The 20706-nt window shown below is 43.6% G+C and overlaps 1 long non-coding RNA gene across 3 annotated transcripts in view; it reads right to left on the bottom strand.

The window, feature by feature from the left end:
* LOC307181130 overlaps positions 1-20706 on the bottom strand; it is a 341735-nt gene that overhangs the window by 302959 nt on the left and 18070 nt on the right. For all 3 annotated transcript variants that reach the window (XR_013825932.1, XR_013825933.1, XR_013825934.1), the window contains exons 2-3: positions 10284-10369; positions 2382-2463 (exon numbers count right to left, since the gene is read on the bottom strand). This is a non-coding gene — a long non-coding RNA (uncharacterized lncRNA). The remainder of the gene's footprint in view (positions 1-2381; positions 2464-10283; positions 10370-20706) is intronic.

The raw sequence follows: 20706 nt of genomic DNA, 5'->3' as shown, positions 1-20706 counted from the left end.
GAGACTAGCTGGAGGTGTCTGGACGGGCAAATTTAACTCTCATTTCCCACCAGGAAGAGGAAATAACCAAAGGCTCAGCGTGCCGTGCCGGAACCAGATTAGGGCCTGAAGCCATCCTGCGGTGTTGCGGCCAGCTCAAAAGAAAGCGAGTTGAAGAAAGGAGTTCAGGGGCACTGTAATTCACAAAACTGCAGAGTTATAAATGACAGCTATCGTCCAAAAATATACTGAAGTAAGGCTGCCAAGAGGACTTGAAAGCGGGGCAGAATTGCAGGAAACCGATTTCAGGAGGTAGACTGGAATTGCATTGAAAGCATAGGAAAAGAGGCAGAACGTCCACAATGATGCACTTGGCCAAAAAGGGCGTATGCGTTTTTTCCTGAATATATTCAGGAAAAAACGCATACGCCCTTTTTGGCCAACCAAGCAAGCTTGCAAAGGAAATCTGCACTACAATGAAGTCTCACTTCCCCCCGGTCAAAAGGGCCATCTGAAAAAAGTGTAAAATCTAGAAAGGCAGGACAGGCCATGGAGAACTGGGAGCCTTGTTATGCTGATGGGCGGGATGTACATTGCCAACAGACACTCGGGAGAAGTGTATGGTGTTTCCTGAAACATCTAAAAAACAAAGCAACAGAGCCTAGGGCACTTCCACTTATGGTCTTATAGCTTAGAGAAATTAAAATAAAAAAGACACAGCCACCCCAAGTTTGGGACGCCTCTGTTTACAAGAACCTCGTTTACCGTACAAGTTCAATATCACAGAAAGTGAAAAATGGATAAAGAACTTGTGGTACTTACGTACAATGCAGTATCACTCAGCAATGAAATCTATGTCATCAGGCCCGTAGCAGCATAATGAGTGGATTCAGGTACGATGATTCTAACTGAAATAAGTCACACAGAAAAAGAAACATCATAAGATATCACTAATACACGGAATGTAAACTTGGCTACACAGGAACTGAATTCCAAAACAGAACAGGGTCTCAAATTTAGAAAAGCAACTTATGCTTGCTTAAGGGGAAAGGTGAGTTGGGGTGCTGCATAAAACCAGAGATTGAAATGAGCACAGATAAAGTTCCTTAAGCCAAATATGGAATAGACAAGAGCTACTCCTTGCTCAACGAAATGGACTCAACACCCCATATTAAATGCCTAAGAATGTACCTGACTAGTAAGTATCTTAAAACCTATGGATTGCTATGTCTCCAAAAGAGAATCAAGCGTGTGTACAGGGGCATAAACGCAGCAGTGATAGGATTGGAGAGGTTCGGTGAGCAAATGAAGACCCTTTGAAGTCATATTGCATGGTACCCATTCCACGGGTCTCAACTCTCCAGGTTTAAGGTATTCTTCCTTCAGCTAAAACATGAATGTGGAACCCAGAGTATGATCAACCATGTGAATGGGAGACGTGTTCAAATATGTCTCAGTTTTCGTACCCTGGTACTCGGGTGCAACATTCCAGATTCTTTACTAACACTCTCCGCACTTGGAGTGTCAGAGCCTTTAACCTCCTGTTTGGCCCAGTTTGCAATTTCTGAGGAAGATGAACAGGAATAGGGAGAACCAATAAGAGACTAGCTGGAGGTGTCTGGACGGGCAAATTTAACTCTCATTTCCCACCAGGAAGAGGAAATAACCAAAGGCTCAGTGTGCCGTGCCGGAACCCGATTAGGGCCTGAAGCCATCCTGCGGTGTTGCGGCCAGCTCACAAGAAAGCGAGTTGAAGAAAGGAGCTCAGGGGCACTGTAATTCACAAACCTGCAGAGTTATAAATGACAGCTATCGTCCAAAAATAGACTGAAGTAAGGCTGCCAAGAGGACTTGAAAGCGGGGCAGAATTGCAGGAAACCGATTTCAGGAGGTAGACTGGAATTGCATTGAAAGCATAGGAAAAGAGGCAGAACCTCCACAATGATGCACTTGGCCAAATAGGGCGTATGCGTTTTTTCCTGAATATATTCAGGAAAAAACGCATACGCCCTTTTTGGCCAACCAAGCAAGCTTGCAAAGGAAATCTGCACTACAATGAAGTCTCACTTCCCCCAGGTCAAAAGGGCCATCTGAAAAAAGTGTAAAATCCAGAAAGGCAGGACAGGCCATGGAGAACTGGGAGCCTTGTTATGCTGATGGGCGGGATGTAAATTGCCAACAGCCACTGGGGAGAAGTGTATGGTGTTTCCTGAAACATCTAAAAAACAAAGCAACAGAGCCTAGGGCACTTCAACTTATGATCCTATAGCTTAGGGAAATTAAAATCAAAAGGACACAGCCACCCCAAAGTTTGGGAAGCCTCTGTTTACAAGAACCTCGTTTACCGTACAACTTCAATATCACAGAATGTGAAAAATGGATAAAGAACTTGTGGTACTTACGTACAATGCAGTATCACTCAGCAATGAAATCTATGTCATCAGGCCCATAGCAGCATAATGAGTGGATTCAGGTACGATGATTCTAAATGAAATAAGTAACACAGAAAAAGAAACATCATAAGATATCAGTAATACACGGAATGTAAACTTGGCCACACAGGAACTGAATTCCAAAACAGAGCAGGGTCTCAAATTTTGAAAAGCAACTTATGCTTGCTTAAGGGTAAAGGTGAGTTGGGGTGCTGCATAAAACCAGAGATGGAAATGAGCACAGATAAATTTCCTTAAGCCAAATATGGAATAGACAAGAGCTACTCCTTGCTCAATGAAATGGACTCAACACCGCATATTAAACGCCTAAGAATGTACCTGACTAGTAGGTATCTTAAAACCTATGGATTGCTATGTCTCCGAAAGAGAATCAAGCATGTGTACAGGGGCATAAACGCAGCAGTGATAGGATTGGAGAGGTTCAGTGAGCAAATGAAGACCCTTTGAAGTCATATTGCATGGTACCCATTCCACGGGTTTCAACTACCCAGGTTTAAGGTATTCTTCCTTCAGCTAAAACATGCATGTGGAACCTAGAGTATGATAAACCATGTGATCGGGAGACATGTTCAAATATGTCTCAGTTTTCGTACCCTGGTACTCGGGTGCAACATTCCAGACGCTTTACTAACACTCTCCCGACTTGGAGAGTCAGTCCCTTTAACCTCCTGTTTGGCCCAGTTTGCAATTTCTGCGGAAGATGAACAGGAATAGGGAGAACCAATGAGAGACTAGCTGGAGGTGTCTGGACGGGCAAATTTAACTCTCATTTCCCACCAGGAAAAGGAAATAACCAAAGGCTCAGCGTGCCGTGCCGGAACCAGATTAGGGCCTGAAGACATCCTGCGGAGTTGCAGCCAGCTCAAAAGAAAGTGAGTTGAAGAAAGGAGCTCAGGGGCACTGTAATTCACAAACCTGCAGAGTTATAAATGACAGCTATCATCCAAAAATATACTGAAGTAAGGCTGCCAAGAGGACTTGAAAGCGGGGCAGAATTGCAGGAGACCGATTTTAGGAGGTAGACTGGAATTGCATTGAAAGCATAGGAAAAGAGGCAGAACGTCCACAATGATGCACTTGGCCAAAAAGGACGTATGCGTTTTTTCCTGAATATATTCAGGAAAAAAACGCATACGTCCTTTTTGGCCATCCAAGCAAACTTGCAAAGGAAATCTGCACTACAATGAAGTCTCACTTCCCCCCCTGGTCAAAAGGGCCATCTGAAAAAATTGTAAAATCCAGAAAGGCAGGACAGGCCATGGAGAACTGGGAGCCTTGTTATGCTGATGGGCGGGATGTAAATTGCCAACAGACACTCGGGAGAAGTGTATGGTGTTTCCTGAAACATCTAAAAAACAAAGCAATAGAGCCTAGGGCACTTCCACTTATGGTCCTATAGCTTAGGGAAATTAAAATCAAAAAGACACAGCCACCCCAAAGTTTGGGACGCCTCTGTTTACAAGAACCTCGTTTACAGTACAAGTTCAACATCGCAGAAAGTGAAAAATGGATAAAGAAGTTGTGGTATTTACTTACAAAGCAATATCACTCAGCAATGAAATGTATGTCATCAGGCCCTTAGCAGCACAATGAGTGGATTCAGGTATGATGATTCTAACTGAAATAAGTCACACAGAAAAAGAAACATCATAAGATATCAGTAATACACGGAATGTAAACTTGGCTTCACAGGAACTGAATTACAGAACAGAACAGGGTCTCAAATTTAGAAAACCAACTTATGCTTGCTTAAGGGTAACGGTGAGTTGGGGTGCTGCATAAAACCAGAGATTGAAATGAGCACAGATAAAGTTCCTTAAGCCAAATATGGAATAGACAAGAGCTACTCCTTGCTCAACGAAATGGACTCAACTCCCCATATTAAACGCCTAAGAATGTACCTGACTAGTAGGTATCTTAAAACCTATGGATTGCTATGTCTCCAAAAGAGAATGAAGCATGTGTACAGGGGCATAAACGCAGCAGTGATAGGATTGGAGAGGTTCGGTGAGCAAATGAAGACCCTTTGAAGTCATATTGCATGGTACCCATTACACGGGTCTCAACTCTCCAGGTTTAAGGTATTCTTCCTTCAGCCAAAACATGCATGTGGAACCCAGAGTATGATCAACCGTGTGAACGGGAGACGTGTTCAAATATGTCTCAGTTTTCGTACCCTGGTACTTGGGTGCAACATTCCAGACGCTTTACTAACAGTCTCCCGACTTGGAGAGTCAGTCCCTTTAACCTCCTGTTTGGCCCAGTTTGCAATTTCTGCGGAAGATGAACAGGAATAGCGAAAACCAATGAGAGACTAGCTGGAGGTGTCTGGACGGGCAAATTTAACTCTCATTTCCCACCAGGAAGAGGAATTAACCAAAGGCTCAGCGTGCCGTGCCAGAACCAGATTAGGGCCTGAAGCCATCCTGCGGTGTTGCGGCCAGCTCAAAAGAAAGCGAGTTGAAGAAAGGAGCTCAGGGGCACTGTAATTCACAAACCTGCAGAGTTATAAATGACAGCTATCGTCCAAAAATATACTGAAGTAAGGCTGCCAAGAGGACTTGAAAGCGGGGCAGAATTGCAGGAAACCGATTTCAAGAGGTAGACTGGAATTGCATTGAAAGCATAGGAAAAGAGGCAGAACGTCCACAATGATGCACTTGGCCAAAAAGGGCGTATGCGTTTTTTCCTGAATATATTCAGGAAAAAACGCATACGCCCTTTTTGGCCAACCAAGCAAGCTTGCAAAGGAAATCTGCACTACAATGAAGTCTCATTTCCCCTTGCTCAACAGGGCCATCTGAAAAAAGTGTAAAATCCAGAAAGGCAGGACAGGCCATGGAGAACTGGGAGCCTTGTTATGCTGATGGGCGGGATGTAAATTGCCAACAGACACTCGGGAGAAGTGTATGGTGTTTCCTGAAACATCTAAAAAACAAAGCAACAGAGCCTAGGGCACTTCCACTTATGGTCCTATAGCTTTCGGAAATTAAAATCAAAAAGACACAGCCACCCCAAAGTTTGGGACGCCTCTGTTTACAAGAACCTCGTTTACAGTACAAGTTCAACATCGCAGAAAGTGAAAAATGGATAAAGAAGTTGTGGTATTTACTTACAAAGCAATATCACTCAGCAATGAAATCTATGTCATCAGGCCCTTAGCAGCACAATGAGTGGATTCAGGTATGATGATTCTAACTGAAATAAGTCACACTGAAAAAGAAACATCATAAGATATCAGTAATACACGGAATGTAAACTTGGCTACACAGGAACTGAATTACAGAACAGAACAGGGTCTCAAATTTAGAAAACCAACTTATGCTTGCTTAAGGGTAAAGGTGAGTTGGGGTGCTGCATAAAACCAGAGATTGAAATGAGCACAGATAAAGTTCCCTAAGCTAAATATGGAATAGACAACAGCTACACCTTGCTCAACGAAATGGACTCAACACCGCATATTAAACGCCTAAGAATGTACCTGACTAGTAAGTATCTTAAAACCTATGGATTGCTATGTCTCCAAAAGAGAATCAAGCATGTGTACAGGGGCATAAACGAAGCAGTGATAGGATTGGAGAGGTTCGGTGAGCAAATGAAGACCCTTTGAAGTCATATTGCATGGTACCCATTCCACAGGTCTCAACTCTCCAGGTTTAAGGTATTCTTCCTTCAGCTAAAACATGCATGTGGAACCCAGAGTATGATCAACCGTGTGAACGGGAGACGTGTTCAAATATGTCTCAGTTTTCCTCCCCTGGTACTCGGGTGCAACATTCCAGACGCTTTACTAACACTCTCCCCACTTGGAGAGTCAGCGCCTTTAACCTCCTGTTTGGCCCAGTTTGCAATTTCTGCGGAAGATGAACAGGAATAGCGAGAACCAATGAGACACTAGCTGGAGGTGTCTGGACGGGCAAATTTAACTCTCATTTCCCACCAGGAAGAGGAATTAACCAAAGGCTCAGCGTGCCGTGCCGGAACCAGATTAGGGCCTGAAGCCATCCTGCGGTGTTGCGGCCAGCTCACAAGAAAGCGAGTTGAAGAAAGGAGCTCAGGGGCACTGTAATTCACAAACCTGCAGAGTTATAAATGACAGCTATCGTCCAAAAATATACTGAAGTAAGGCTGCCAAGAGGACTTGAAAGCGGGGCAGAATTGCAGGAAACCGATTTCAGGAGGTAGACTGGAATTGCATTGAAAGCATAGGAAAAGAGGCAGAACGTCCACAATGATGCACTTGGCCAAAAAGGGCGTATATGTTTTTTCCTGAATATGTTCAGGAAAAAACGCATACGCCCTTTTTGGCCAACCAAGCAAGCTTGCAAAGGAAATCTGCACTACAATGAAGTCTCACTTCCCCCCGGTCAAAAGGGCCATCTGAAAAAAGTGTAAAATCCAGAAAGGCAGGACAGGCCATGGAGAACTGGGAGCCTTGTTATGCTGATGGGCGGGATGTAAATTGACAACAGACACTGGGGAGAAGTGTATGGTGTTTCCTGAAACATCTAAAAAACAAAGCAACAGAGACTAGGGCACTTCCACTTATGGTCCTATCGCTTAGGGAAATTAAAATCAAAAAGACACAGCCACCCCAAAGTTTGGAACAGCTCTGTTTACAAGAACCTCGTTTACCGTACAAGTTCAACATCGCAGAAAGTGAAAAATGGATAAAGAAGTTGTGGTATTTACTTACAAAGCAATATCACTCAGCAATGAAATCTATGTCATCAGGCCCTTAGCAGCACAATGAGTGGATTCAGGTATGATGATTTTAACTGAAATAAGTCACACAGAAAAAGAAACATCATAAGATATCAGTAACACACGGAATGTAAACTTGGCTACACAGGAACTGAATTACAGAACAGAACAGGGTCTCAAATTTAGAAAACCAACTTATGCTTGCTTAAGGGTAAAGGTGAGTTGGGGTGCTGCATAAAACCAGAGATCGAAATGAGCACAGATAAAGTTCCTTAAGCCAAATATGGAATAGACAAGAGCTACTCCTTGCTCAACGAAATGGACTCAACAACCCATATTAAACGCCTAAGAATGTACCTGACTAGTAAGTATCTTAAAACCTATGGATTACTATGTCTCCGAAAGAGAATGAAGCTTGTGTACAGGGGCATAAACGCAGCAGTGATAGGATTGGAGAGGTTCGGTGAGCAAATGAAGACCCTTTGAAGTCATATTGCATGGTACCCATTCCACGGGTTTCAACTACCCAGGTTTAAGGTATTCTTCCTTCAACTAAAACTTGCATGTGGAACCTAGAGTATGATCAACCATGTGATCGGGAGACGTGTTCAAATATGTCTCAGTTTTCGTACCCTGGTACTCGGGTGCAACATTCCAGACGCTTTACTAACACTCTCCCTACTTGGAGAGTCAGCGCCTTTAACCTCCTGTTTGGCCCAGTTTGCAATTTCTGCGGAAGATGAACAGGAATAGCGAGAACCAATGAGAGACTAGCTGGAGGTGTCTGGACGGGCAAATTTAACTCTCATTTCCCACCAGGAAGAGGAAATAACCAAAGGCTCAGCGTGCCGTGCCGGAAACAGATTAGGGCCTGAAGCCATCCTGCGGTGTTGCAGCCAGCTCACAAGAAAGCGAGTTGAAGAAAGGAGCTCAGGGGCACTGTAATTCACAAATCTGCAGAGTTATAAATGACAGCTATCGTCCAAAAATATACTGAAGTAAGGCTGCCAAGAGGACTTGAAAGCGGGGCAGAATTGCAGGAAACCGATTTCAGGAGGTAGACTGGAATTGCATTGAAAGCATAGGAAAAGAGGCAGAACGTCCACAATGATGCACTTGGCCAAAAAGGGCGTATGCGTTTTTTCCTGAATATATTCAGGAAAAAACGCATACGCCCTTTTTGGCCAACCAAGCAAGCTTGCAAAGGAAATCTGCACTACAATGAAGTCTCACTTCCCCCCGGTCAAAAGGGCCATCTGAAAAAGTGTAAAATCCAGAAAGGCAGGACAGGCCATGGAGAACTGGGAGCCTTGTTATGCTGATGGGCGGGATGTCAATTGCCAACAGACACTCAGGAGAAGTGTATGGTGTTTCCTGAAACATCTAAAAAACAAAGCAACAGAGCCTAGGGCACTTCCACTTATGGTCCTATAGCTTAGGGAAATTAAAATCAAAAAGACACAGCCACCCCAAAGTCTGGGACGCCTCTGTTTACAAGAACCTCGTTTACCATACAAGTTCAATATCACAGAAAGTGAAAAATGGATAAAGAACTTGTGGTACTTACGTACAATGCAGTATCACTCAGCATTGAAATCTATGTCATCAGGGCAGTAGCAGCATAATGGGTGGATTCAGGTACGATGATTCTAACTGAAATAAGTCACACAGAAAAAGAAACATCATAAGATATCAGTAATACACGGAATGTAAACTTGGCTACACAGGAACTGAATTCCAAAACAGAACAGGGTCTCAAATTTAGAAAACCAACTTATGCTTGCTTAAGGGGAAAGATGAGTTGGGGTGCTGCATAAAACCAGAGATTGAAATGAGCACAGAAAAAGTTCCTTAAGCCAAATATGGAATAGACAAGAGCTACTCCTTGCTCAACGAAATGGACTCAACACCGCATATTAAACGCCTAAGAATGTACCTGACTGTTAAGTATCTTAAAACCTATGGATTGCTATCTCTCCGAAAGAGAATCAAGCATGTGTACAGGGGCATAAACGCAGCAGTGATAGGATTGGAGAGGTTCGGTGAGCAAATGAAGACCCTTTGAAGTCATATTGCATGGTACCCATTCCACGGGTTTCAACTACCCAGGTTTAAGGTATTCTTCCTTCAGCTAAAACATGCATGTGGAACCTAGAGTATGATCAACCGTGTGATCGGGAGACGTGTTCAAATATGTCTCAGTTTTCGTACCCCGGTACTCAGGTGCAACATTCCAGACGCTTTACTAACACTCTCCCCACTTGGAGAGTCAGCGCCTTTAACCTCCTGTTTGGCCCAGTTTGCAATTTCTGCGGAAGATGAACAGGAATAGCGAGAACCAATGAGAGACTAGCTGGAGGTGTCTGGACGGGCAAATTTAACTCTCATTTCCCACCAGGAAGAGGAATTAACCAAAGGCTCATCGTGCCATTCTGGAAACAGATTAGGGCCTGAAGCCATCCTGCGGTGTTGCGGCCAGCTCACAAGAAAGCGAGTTGAAGAAAGGAGCTCAGGGGCACTGTAATTCACAAACCTGCAGAGTTATAAATGACAGCTATCGTCCAAAAATATACTGAAGTAAGGCTGCCAAGAGGACTTGAAAGTGGGGCAGAATTGCAGGAAACCGATTTCAGGAGGTAGAGTGGAATTGCATTGAAAGCATAGGAAAAGAGGCAGAACGTCCACAATGATGCACTTGGCCAAAAAGGGCGTATGCGTTTTTTCCTGAATATATTCAGGAAAAAACGCATACGCCCTTTTTGGCCAACCAAGCAAGCTTGCAAAGGAAATCTTCAGTACAATGAAGTCTCACTTCCCCCCGGTCAAAAGGGCAATCTGAAAAATGTGTAAAATCCAGAAAGGCAGGACAGGCCATGGAGAACTGGGAGCCTTGTTATGCTGATGGGCGGGATGTAAATTGCCAACAGACACTCAGGAGAAGTGTATGGTGTTTCCTGAAACATCTAAAAAACAAAGCAACTGAGCCTAGGGCTCTTCCACATATGGTCCTATAGCTTAGGGAAATTAAAATCAGAAAGACACAGCCACCCCAAAGTTTGGGACGCCTCTGTTTACAAGAACCTCGTTTACAGTACAAGTTCAACATCGCAGAAAGTGAAAAATGGATAAAGAAGTTGTGGTATTTACTTAAAAAGCAATATCACTCAGCAATGAAATCTATGTCATCAGGCCCTTAGCAGCACAATGAGTGGATTCAGGTATGATGATTCTAACTGATATAAGTCACACAGAAAAAGAAACATCATAAGTTATCAGTAATACACGGAATGTAAACTTGGCTACACAGGAACTGAATTACAGAAGAGAACAGGGTCTCAAATTTAGAAAACCAACTTATGCTTGCTTAAGGGTAAAGGTGAGTTGGGGTGCTGCATAAAACCAGAGATTGAAATGAGCACAGATAAAGTTCCTTAAGCCAAATATGGAATAGACAAGAGCTACTCCTTGCTCAACGAAATGGATTCAACACCGCATATTAAACGCCTAAGAATGTACCTGACTAGTAAGTATCTTAAAACCTATGGATTGTTATGTCTCCGAAAGAGAATCAAGCGTGTGTACAGGGGCATAAACGCAGCAGTGATAGGATTGGAGAGGTTCGGTGAGCAAATGAAGACCCTTTGAAGTCATATTGCATGGTACCCATTACACAGGTCTCAACTCTCCAGGTTTAAGGTATTCTTCCTTCAGCTAAAACATGCAAGTGGAACATAGAGTATGATCAACCATGTAAACGGGAGACGTGTTAAAATATGTCTCAGTTTTCGTACCCCGGTACTCGGGTGCAATATTCCAGACGCTTTACTAACACTCTCCCCACTTGGAGAGTCAGCGCCTTTAACCTCCTGTTTGGCCCAGTTTGCAATTTCTGCGGAAGATGAACAGGAATAGCGAGAACCAATGAGAGACTAGCTGGAGGTGTCTGGACGGGCAAATTTAACTCTCATTTCCCACCAGGATGAGGAAATAACCAAAGGCTCAGCGTGCCGTGCCAGAACCAGATTAGGGCCTGAAGCCATCCTGCGGTGTTGCGGCCTGCTCAAAAGAAAGCGAGTTGAAGAAAGGAGCTCAGGGGCACTGTAATTCACAAACCTGCAGAGTTATAAATGACAGCTATCGTCCAAAAATATACTGAAGTAAGGCTGCCAAGAGGACTTGAAAGCGGGGCAGAATTGCAGGAAACCGATTTCAGGAGGTAGACTGGAATTGCATTTCAAGCATAGGAAAGGAGGCAGAACGTCCACAATGACGCACTTGGCCAAAAAGGGGGTATGCGTTTTTTCCTGAATATATTCAGGAAAAAACGCATACGCCCTTTTTGGCCAACCAAGCAAACTTGCAAAGGAAATCTGCACTACAATGAAGTCTCACTTCCCCCCAGTCAAAAGGGCCATCTGTAAAAAGTGTAAAATCCAGAAAGGCAGGACAGGCCATGGAGAACTGGGAGCCTTGTTATGCTGATGGGCGGGATGTAAATTGCCAACAGACACTTGGGAGAAGTGTATGGTGTTTCCTGAAACATCAAAAAAACAAAGCAACAGAGCCTAGGGCACTTCCACTTATGGTCCTATAGCTTAGGGAAATTAAAATCAAAAAGACACAGCCACCCCAGAGTTTGGGACGCCTCTGTTTACAAGAACCTCATTTACCGTACTAGTTCAATATCACAGAAAGTGAAAAATGGATAAAGAATTTGTGGTACTTACGTACAATGCAGTATCACTCAGCAATGAAATCTATGTCATCAGGCCCGTAGCAGCATAATGAGTGGATTCAGGTACGATGATTCTAACTGAAATAAGTCACACAGAAAAAGAAACATCATAAAATATCAGTATTACATTGAATAGAAACTTGGCTACACAGGAACTGAATTACAGAACAGAACTGGGTCTCAAATTTAGAAAACCAACTTATGCTTGCTTAAGGGTAAAGGTGAGTTGGGGTGCTGCATAAAACCAGAGATTGAAATGAGCACAGATAAAGTTCCTTAAGCCAAATATGGAATAGACAAGAGCTACTCCTTGCTCAACGAAATGGACTCAACTCCGCATATTAAACGCCTAAGAATGTACCTGACTAGTAAGTATGTTAAAACCTATGGATTGCTATGTCTCCAAAAGAGAATCAAGCATGTGTACAGGGGCATAAACGCAGCAGTGATAGGATTGGAGAGGTTCGGTGAGCAAATGAAGACCCTTTGGAGTCATATTGCATGGTACCCATTCCACGGGTTTCAACTACCCAGGTTTAAGGTATTCTTCCTTCAGCTAAAACATGCATGTGGAACCTAGAGTATGATCAACCATGTGATCGGGAGACGTGTTTAAATATGTCTCAGTTTTCATACCCTGGTACTCGGGTGCAACATTCCAGACGCTTTACTAACACTCTCCCGACTTGGAGAGTCAGTCCCTTTAACCTCCTGTTTGGCCCAGTTTGCAATTTCTGCGGAAGATGAACAGGAATAGCGAGAACCAATGAGAGACTAGCTGGAGGTGTCTGGACGGGCAAATTTAACTCTCATTTCGCACCAGGAAGAGGAATTAACCAAAGGCTCAGCGTGCCGTGCCGGAACCAGATTAGGGCCTGAAGCCATCCTGCGGTGTTGCGGCCAGCTCACAAGAAAGCGAGTTGAAGAAAGGAGCTCAGGGGCACTGTAATTCACAAACCTGCAGAGTTATAAATGACAGCTATCGTCCAAAAATATACTGAAGTAAGGCTGCCAAGAGGGCTTGAAAGCAGGGCAGAATTGCAGGAAACCGATTTCAGGAGGTAGACTGGAATTGCATTGAAAGCATAGGAAAAGAGGCAGAATGTCCACAATGATGCACTTGGCCAAAAAGGGCATATGCGTTTTTTTCCTGAATATATTCAGGAAAAAACGCATATGCCCTTTTTGGCCAACCAAGCAAGCTTGCAAAGGAAATCTGCACTACAATGAAGTCTCACTTCCCCGCGGTCAAAAGGGCCATCTGAAAAAAGTGTAAAATCCAGAAAGGCAGGACAGGCCATGGAGAACTGGGAGCCTTGTTATGCTGATGGGCGGGATGTAAATTGCCAACAGACACTCGGGAGAAGTGTATGGTGTTTCCTGAAACATCTAAAAAACAAAGCAACAGAGCCTTCGGCACTTCCACTTATGGTCCTATAGCTTAGGGAAATTAAAATCAAAAAGACACAGCCACCCCAAAGTTTGGGACGCCTCTGTTTACAAGAACCTCGTTTACAGTACAAGTTCAACATCGCAGAAAGTGAAAAATGGATAAAGAAGTTGTGGTATTTACTTACAAAGCAATATCACTCAGCAATGAAATGTATGTCATCAGGCCCTTAGCAGCACAATGAGTGGATTCAGGTATGATGATTCTAACTGAAATAAGTCACACAGAAAAAGAAACATCATAAGATATCAGTAATACACGGAATGTAAACTTGGCTACGCAGAAACTGAATTACAGAACAGAACAGGGTCTCAAATTTAGAAAACCAACTTATGCTTGCTTAAGGGTAAAGGTGAGTTGGTGTGCTGCATAAAACCAGAGATTGAAATGAGCACAGATAAAGTTCCTTAAGCCAAATATGGAATAGACAAGAGCTACTCCTTGCTCAATGAAATGGACTCAACACCGCATATTAAACGCCTAAGAATGTACCTGACTAGTAAGTATCTTAAAACCTATGGATTGCTATGTCTCCGAAAGAGAATCAAGCATGTGTACAGGGGCATAAACGCAGCAGTGATAGGATTGGAGAGGTTCTTTGAGCAAATGAAGACCCTTTGAAGTCATATTGCATGGTACCCATTCCACGGGTTTCAACGACCCAGGTTTAAGGTATTCTTCCTTCAGCTAAAACATGCATGTGGAACCTAGAGTATGATCAACCATGTGATTGGGAGACGTGTTCAAATATGTCTCCGTTTTCGTACCCTGGTACTCGGGTGCAACATTCCAGATGCTTTACTAACACTCTCCCGACTTGGAGAATCAGTCCCTTTAACCTCCTGTTTGGCCCAGTTTGCAACTTCTGTGGAAGATGAACAGGAATAGCGAGAACCAATGAGAGACTAGCTGGAGGTGTCTGGACGGGCAAATTTAACTCTCATTTCCCACCAGGAAGAGGAATTAACCAAAGGCTCAGCGTGCCGTGCCGGAACCAGATTAGGGCCTGAAGCCATCCTGCGGTGTTGCGGCCAGCTCACAAGAAAGCGAGTTGAAGAAAGGAGCTCAGGGGCACTGTAATTCACAAACCTGCAGAGTTATAAATGACAGCTATCGTCCAAAAATATACTGAAGTAAGGCTGCCAAGGGGACTTGAAAGCGGGGCAGAATTGCAGGAAACCGATTTCAGGAGGTAGACTGGAATTGCATTGAAAGCATAGGAAAAGAGGCAGAACGTCCACAATGATGCACTTGGCCAAAAAGGGCGTATGCGTTTTTTTCCTGAATATATTCAGGAAAAAACGCATACGCCCTTTTTGGCCAACCAAGCAAGCTTGCAAAGGAAATCTGCACTACAATGAAGTCTCACTTCCCCGCGGTCAAAAGGGCCATCTGAAAAAAGTGTAAAATCCAGAAAGGCAGGACAGGCAATGGAGAACTTGGAGCCTTGTTACGCTGATGGGCGGGATGTAAATTGCCAACAGACACTCGGGAGAAGTGTATGGTGTTTCCTGAAACATCTAAAAAACAAAGCAACAGAGCCTAGGGCACTTCCACTTATGGTCCTATAGCTTAGGGAAATTAAAATCAAAAAGACACAGCCACCCCAAAGTTTGGGACGCCTCTGTTTACAAGAACCTCGTTTACAGTACAAGTTCAACATCGCAGAAAGTGAAAAATGGATAAAGAAGTTGTGGTATTTACTTACAAAGCAATATCACTCAGCAATGAAATCTATGTCATCAGGCCCTTAGCAGAACAATGAGTGGATTCAGGTATGATGATTCTAACTGAAATAAGTCACACAGAAAAAGAAACATCATAAGATATCAGTAATACACGGAATGTAAACTTGGCTACGCAGAAACTGAATTACAGAACAGAACAGGGTCTCAAATTTAGAAAACCAACTTATGCTTGCTTAAGGGTAAAGGTGAGTTGGTGTGCTGCATAAAACCAGAGATTGAAATGAGCACAGATAAAGTTCCTTAAGCCAAATATGGAATAGACAAGAGCTACTCCTTGCTCAATGAAATGGACTCAACACCGCATATTAAACGCCTAAGAATGTACCTGACTAGTAAGTATCTTAAAACCTATGGATTGCTATGTATCAAAAAGAGAATCAAGCGTGTGTACAGGGGCATAAATGCAGCAGTGATAGGATTGGAGAGGTTCGGTGAGCAAATGAAGACCCTTTGAAGTCATATTGCATGGTACCCATTCCACAGGTTTCAACTACCCAGGTTTAAGGTATTCTTCTTTCAGCTAAAACATGCATGTGGAACCTAGAGTATGATCAACCATGTGATCGGGAGACGTATTCAAATATGTCTCAGTTTTCGTACCCTGGTACTCGGGTGCAACATTCCAGACGCTTTACTAACACTCTCCCGACTTGGAGAGTCAGTCCCTTTAACCTCCTGTTTGGCCCAGTTTGCAATTTCTGCGGAAGATGAACAGGAATAGCGAGAACCAATGAGAGACTAGCTGGAGGTGTCTGGACGGGCAAATTTAACTCTCATTTCCCACCAGGAAGAGGAAATAACCAAAGGCTCAGCGTGCCGTGCCGGAACCAGATTAGGGCCTGAAGCCATCCTGCGGTGTTGCGGCCAGCTCACAAGAAAGCGAGTTGAAGAAAGGAGCTCAGGGGCACTGTAATTCACAAACCTGCAGAGTTATAAATGACAGCTATCGTCCAAAAATATACTGAAGTAAGGCTGCCAAGAGGACTTGAAAGCGGGGCAGAATTGCAGGAAACCGATTTCAGGAGGTAGACTGGAATTGCATTGAAAGCATAGGAAAAGAGGCAGAACGTCCACAATGATGCACTTGGCCAAAAAGGGCTTATGCGTTTTTTCCTGAATATATTAAGGAAAAAAACGCATACGCCCTTTTTGGCCAACCAAGCAAACTTGCAAAGGAAATCTGCACTACCATGAAGTCTCACTTCCCCGCGGTCAAAAGGGCCATCTGAAAAAAGTGTAAAATCCAGAAAGGCAGGACAGGCCATGGAGAACTGGGAGCCTTGTTATGCTGATGGGCGGGATGTCAATTGCCAACAGCCACTCTGGAGAAGTGTATGGTGTTTCCTGAAACATCTAAAAAACAAAGCAACAGAGCCTAGGGCACTTCCACTTATGGTCCTATAGCTTAGGGAAATTAAAATCAAAAAGACACAGCCACCCCAAAGTCTGGGACGCCTCTGTTTACAAGAACCTCGTTTACCATACAAGTTCAATATCACAGAAAGTGAAAAATGGATAAAGAACTTGTGGTACTTACGTACAATGCAGTATCACTCAGCATTGAAATCTATGTCATCAGGGCAGTAGCAGCATAATGGGTGGATTCAGGTACGATGATTCTAACTGAAATAAGTCACACAGAAAAAGAAACATCATAAGATATCAGTAATACACGGAATGTAAACTTGGCTACACAGGAACTGAATTCCAAAACAGAACAGGGTCTCAAATTTAGAAAACCAACTTATGCTTGCTTAAGGGGAAAGATGAGTTGGGGTGCTGCATAAAACCAGAGATTGAAATGAGCACAGAAAAAGTTCCTTAAGCCAAATATGGAATAGACAAGAGCTACTCCTTGCTCAACGAAATGGACTCAACACCGCATATTAAACGCCTAAGAATCTACCTGACTGTTAAGTATCTTAAAACCTATGGATTGCTATCTCTCCGAAAGAGAATCAAGCATGTGTACAGGGGCATAAACGCAGCAGTGATAGGATTGGAGAGGTTCGGTGAGCAAATGAAGACCCTTTGAAGTCATATTGCATGGTACCCATTCCACGGGTTTCAACTACCCAGGTTTAAGGTATTCTTCCTTCAGCTAAAACATGCATGTGGAACCTAGAGTATGATCAACCGTGTGATCGGGAGACGTGTTCAAATATGTCTCAGTTTTCGTACCCCGGTACTCAGGTGCAACATTCCAGACGCTTTACTAACACTCTCCCCACTTGGAGAGTCAGCGCCTTTAACCTCCTGTTTGGCCCAGTTTGCAATTTCTGCGGAAGATGAACAGGAATAGCGAGAACCAATGAGAGACTAGCTGGAGGTGTCTGGACGGGCAAATTTAACTCTCATTTCCCACCAGGAAGAGGAATTAACCAAAGGCTCATCGTGCCATTCTGGAAACAGATTAGGGCCTGAAGCCATCCTGCGGTGTTGCGGCCAGCTCACAAGAAAGCGAGTTGAAGAAAGGAGCTCAGGGGCACTGTAATTCACAAACCTGCAGAGTTATAAATGACAGCTATCGTCCAAAAATATACTGAAGTAAGGCTGCCAAGAGGACTTGAAAGTGGGGCAGAATTGCAGGAAACCGATTTCAGGAGGTAGAGTGGAATTGCATTGAAAGCATAGGAAAAGAGGCAGAACGTCCACAATGATGCACTTGGCCAAAAAGGGCGTATGCGTTTTTTCCTGAATATATTCAGGAAAAAACGCATACGCCCTTTTTGGCCAACCAAGCAAGCTTGCAAAGGAAATCTTCAGTACAATGAAGTCTCACTTCCCCCCGGTCAAAAGGGCAATCTGAAAAATGTGTAAAATCCAGAAAGGCAGGACAGGCCATGGAGAACTGGGAGCCTTGTTATGCTGATGGGCGGGATGTAAATTGCCAACAGACACTCAGGAGAAGTGTATGGTGTTTCCTGAAACATCTAAAAAACAAAGCAACTGAGCCTAGGGCTCTTCCACATATGGTCCTATAGCTTAGGGAAATTAAAATCAGAAAGACACAGCCACCCCAAAGTTTGGGACGCCTCTGTTTACAAGAACCTCGTTTACAGTACAAGTTCAACATCGCAGAAAGTGAAAAATGGATAAAGAAGTTGTGGTATTTACTTACAAAGCAATATCACTCAGCAATGAAATCTATGTCATCAGGCCCTTAGCAGCACAATGAGTGGATTCAGGTATGATGATTCTAACTGATATAAGTCACACAGAAAAAGAAACATCATAAGTTATCAGTAATACACGGAATGTAAACTTGGCTACACAGGAACTGAATTACAGAAGAGAACAGGGTCTCAAATTTAGAAAACCAACTTATGCTTGCTTAAGGGTAAAGGTGAGTTGGGGTGCTGCATAAAACCAGAGATTGAAATGAGCACAGATAAAGTTCCTTAAGCCAAATATGGAATAGACAAGAGCTACTCCTTGCTCAACGAAATGGATTCAACACCGCATATTAAACGCCTAAGAATGTACCTGACTAGTAAGTATCTTAAAACCTATGGATTGTTATGTCTCCGAAAGAGAATCAAGCGTGTGTACAGGGGCATAAACGCAGCAGTGATAGGATTGGAGAGGTTCGGTGAGCAAATGAAGACCCTTTGAAGTCATATTGCATGGTACCCATTACACAGGTCTCAACTCTCCAGGTTTAAGGTATTCTTCCTTCAGCTAAAACATGCAAGTGGAACATAGAGTATGATCAACCATGTAAACGGGAGACGTGTTAAAATATGTCTCAGTTTTCGTACCCCGGTACTCGGGTGCAATATTCCAGACGCTTTACTAACACTCTCCCCACTTGGAGAGTCAGCGCCTTTAACCTCCTGTTTGGCCCAGTTTGCAATTTCTGCGGAAGATGAACAGGAATAGCGAGAACCAATGAGAGACTAGCTGGAGGTGTCTGGACGGGCAAATTTAACTCTCATTTCCCACCAGGATGAGGAAATAACCAAAGGCTCAGCGTGCCGTGCCAGAACCAGATTAGGGCCTGAAGCCATCCTGCGGTGTTGCGGCCTGCTCAAAAGAAAGCGAGTTGAAGAAAGGAGCTCAGGGGCACTGTAATTCACAAACCTGCAGAGTTATAAATGACAGCTATCGTCCAAAAATATACTGAAGTAAGGCTGCCAAGAGGACTTGAAAGCGGGGCAGAATTGCAGGAAACCGATTTCAGGAGGTAGACTGGAATTGCATTTCAAGCATAGGAAAGGAGGCAGAACGTCCACAATGACGCACTTGGCCAAAAAGGGGGTATGCGTTTTTTCCTGAATATATTCAGGAAAAAACGCATACGCCCTTTTTGGCCAACCAAGCAAACTTGCAAAGGAAATCTGCACTACAATGAAGTCTCACTTCCCCCCAGTCAAAAGGGCCATCTGTAAAAAGTGTAAAATCCAGAAAGGCAGGACAGGCCATGGAGAACTGGGAGCCTTGTTATGCTGATGGGCGGGATGTAAATTGCCAACAGACACTTGGGAGAAGTGTATGGTGTTTCCTGAAACATCTAAAAAACAAAGCAACAGAGCCTAGGGCACTTCCACTTATGGTCCTATAGCTTAGGGAAATTAAAATCAAAAAGACACAGCCACCCCAGAGTTTGGGACGCCTCTGTTTACAAGAACCTAATTTACCGTACTAGTTCAATATCACAGAAAGTGAAAAATGGATAAAGAATTTGTGGTACTTACGTACAATGCAGTATCACTCAGCAATGAAATCTATGTCATCAGGCCCGTAGCAGCATAATGAGTGGATTCAGGTACGATGATTCTAACTGAAATAAGTCACACAGAAAAAGAAACATCATAAAATATCAGTATTACATTGAATAGAAACTTGGCTACACAGGAACTGAATTACAGAACAGAACTGGGTCTCAAATTTAGAAAACCAACTTATGCTTGCTTAAGGGTAAAGGTGAGTTGGGGTGCTGCATAAAACCAGAGATTGAAATGAGCACAGATAAAGTTCCTTAAGCCAAATATGGAATAGACAAGAGCTACTCCTTGCTCAACGAAATGGACTCAACTCCGCATATTAAACGCCTAAGAATGTACCTGACTAGTAAGTATGTTAAAACCTATGGATTGCTATGTCTCCAAAAGAGAATCAAGCATGTGTACAGGGGCATAAACGCAGCAGTGATAGGATTGGAGAGGTTCGGTGAGCAAATGAAGACCCTTTGGAGTCATATTGCATGGTACCCATTACACGGGTTTCAACTACCCAGGTTTAAGGTATTCTTCCTTCAGCTAAAACATGCATGTGGAACCTAGAGTATGATCAACCATGTGATCGGGAGACGTGTTTAAATATGTCTCAGTTTTCATACCCTGGTACTCGGGTGCAACATTCCAGACGCTTTACTAACACTCTCCCGACTTGGAGAGTCAGTCCCTTTAACCTCCTGTTTGGCCCAGTTTGCAATTTCTGCGGAAGATGAACAGGAATAGCGAGAACCAATGAGAGACTAGCTGGAGGTGTCTGGACGGGCAAATTTAACTCTCATTTCGCACCAGGAAGAGGAATTAACCAAAGGCTCAGCGTGCCGTGCCGGAACCAGATTAGGGCCTGAAGCCATCCTGCGGTGTTGCGGCCAGCTCACAAGAAAGCGAGTTGAAGAAAGGA

This window comes from Stenella coeruleoalba (genome assembly GCF_951394435.1).
Source record: "Stenella coeruleoalba genome assembly, contig: scaffold_143, whole genome shotgun sequence".
Taxonomy (NCBI): Eukaryota; Metazoa; Chordata; class Mammalia; order Artiodactyla; family Delphinidae; genus Stenella; species Stenella coeruleoalba.
Note: the sequence above shows the minus strand (reverse complement) of the source record. Positions and strands in the feature narration are given on the sequence as shown.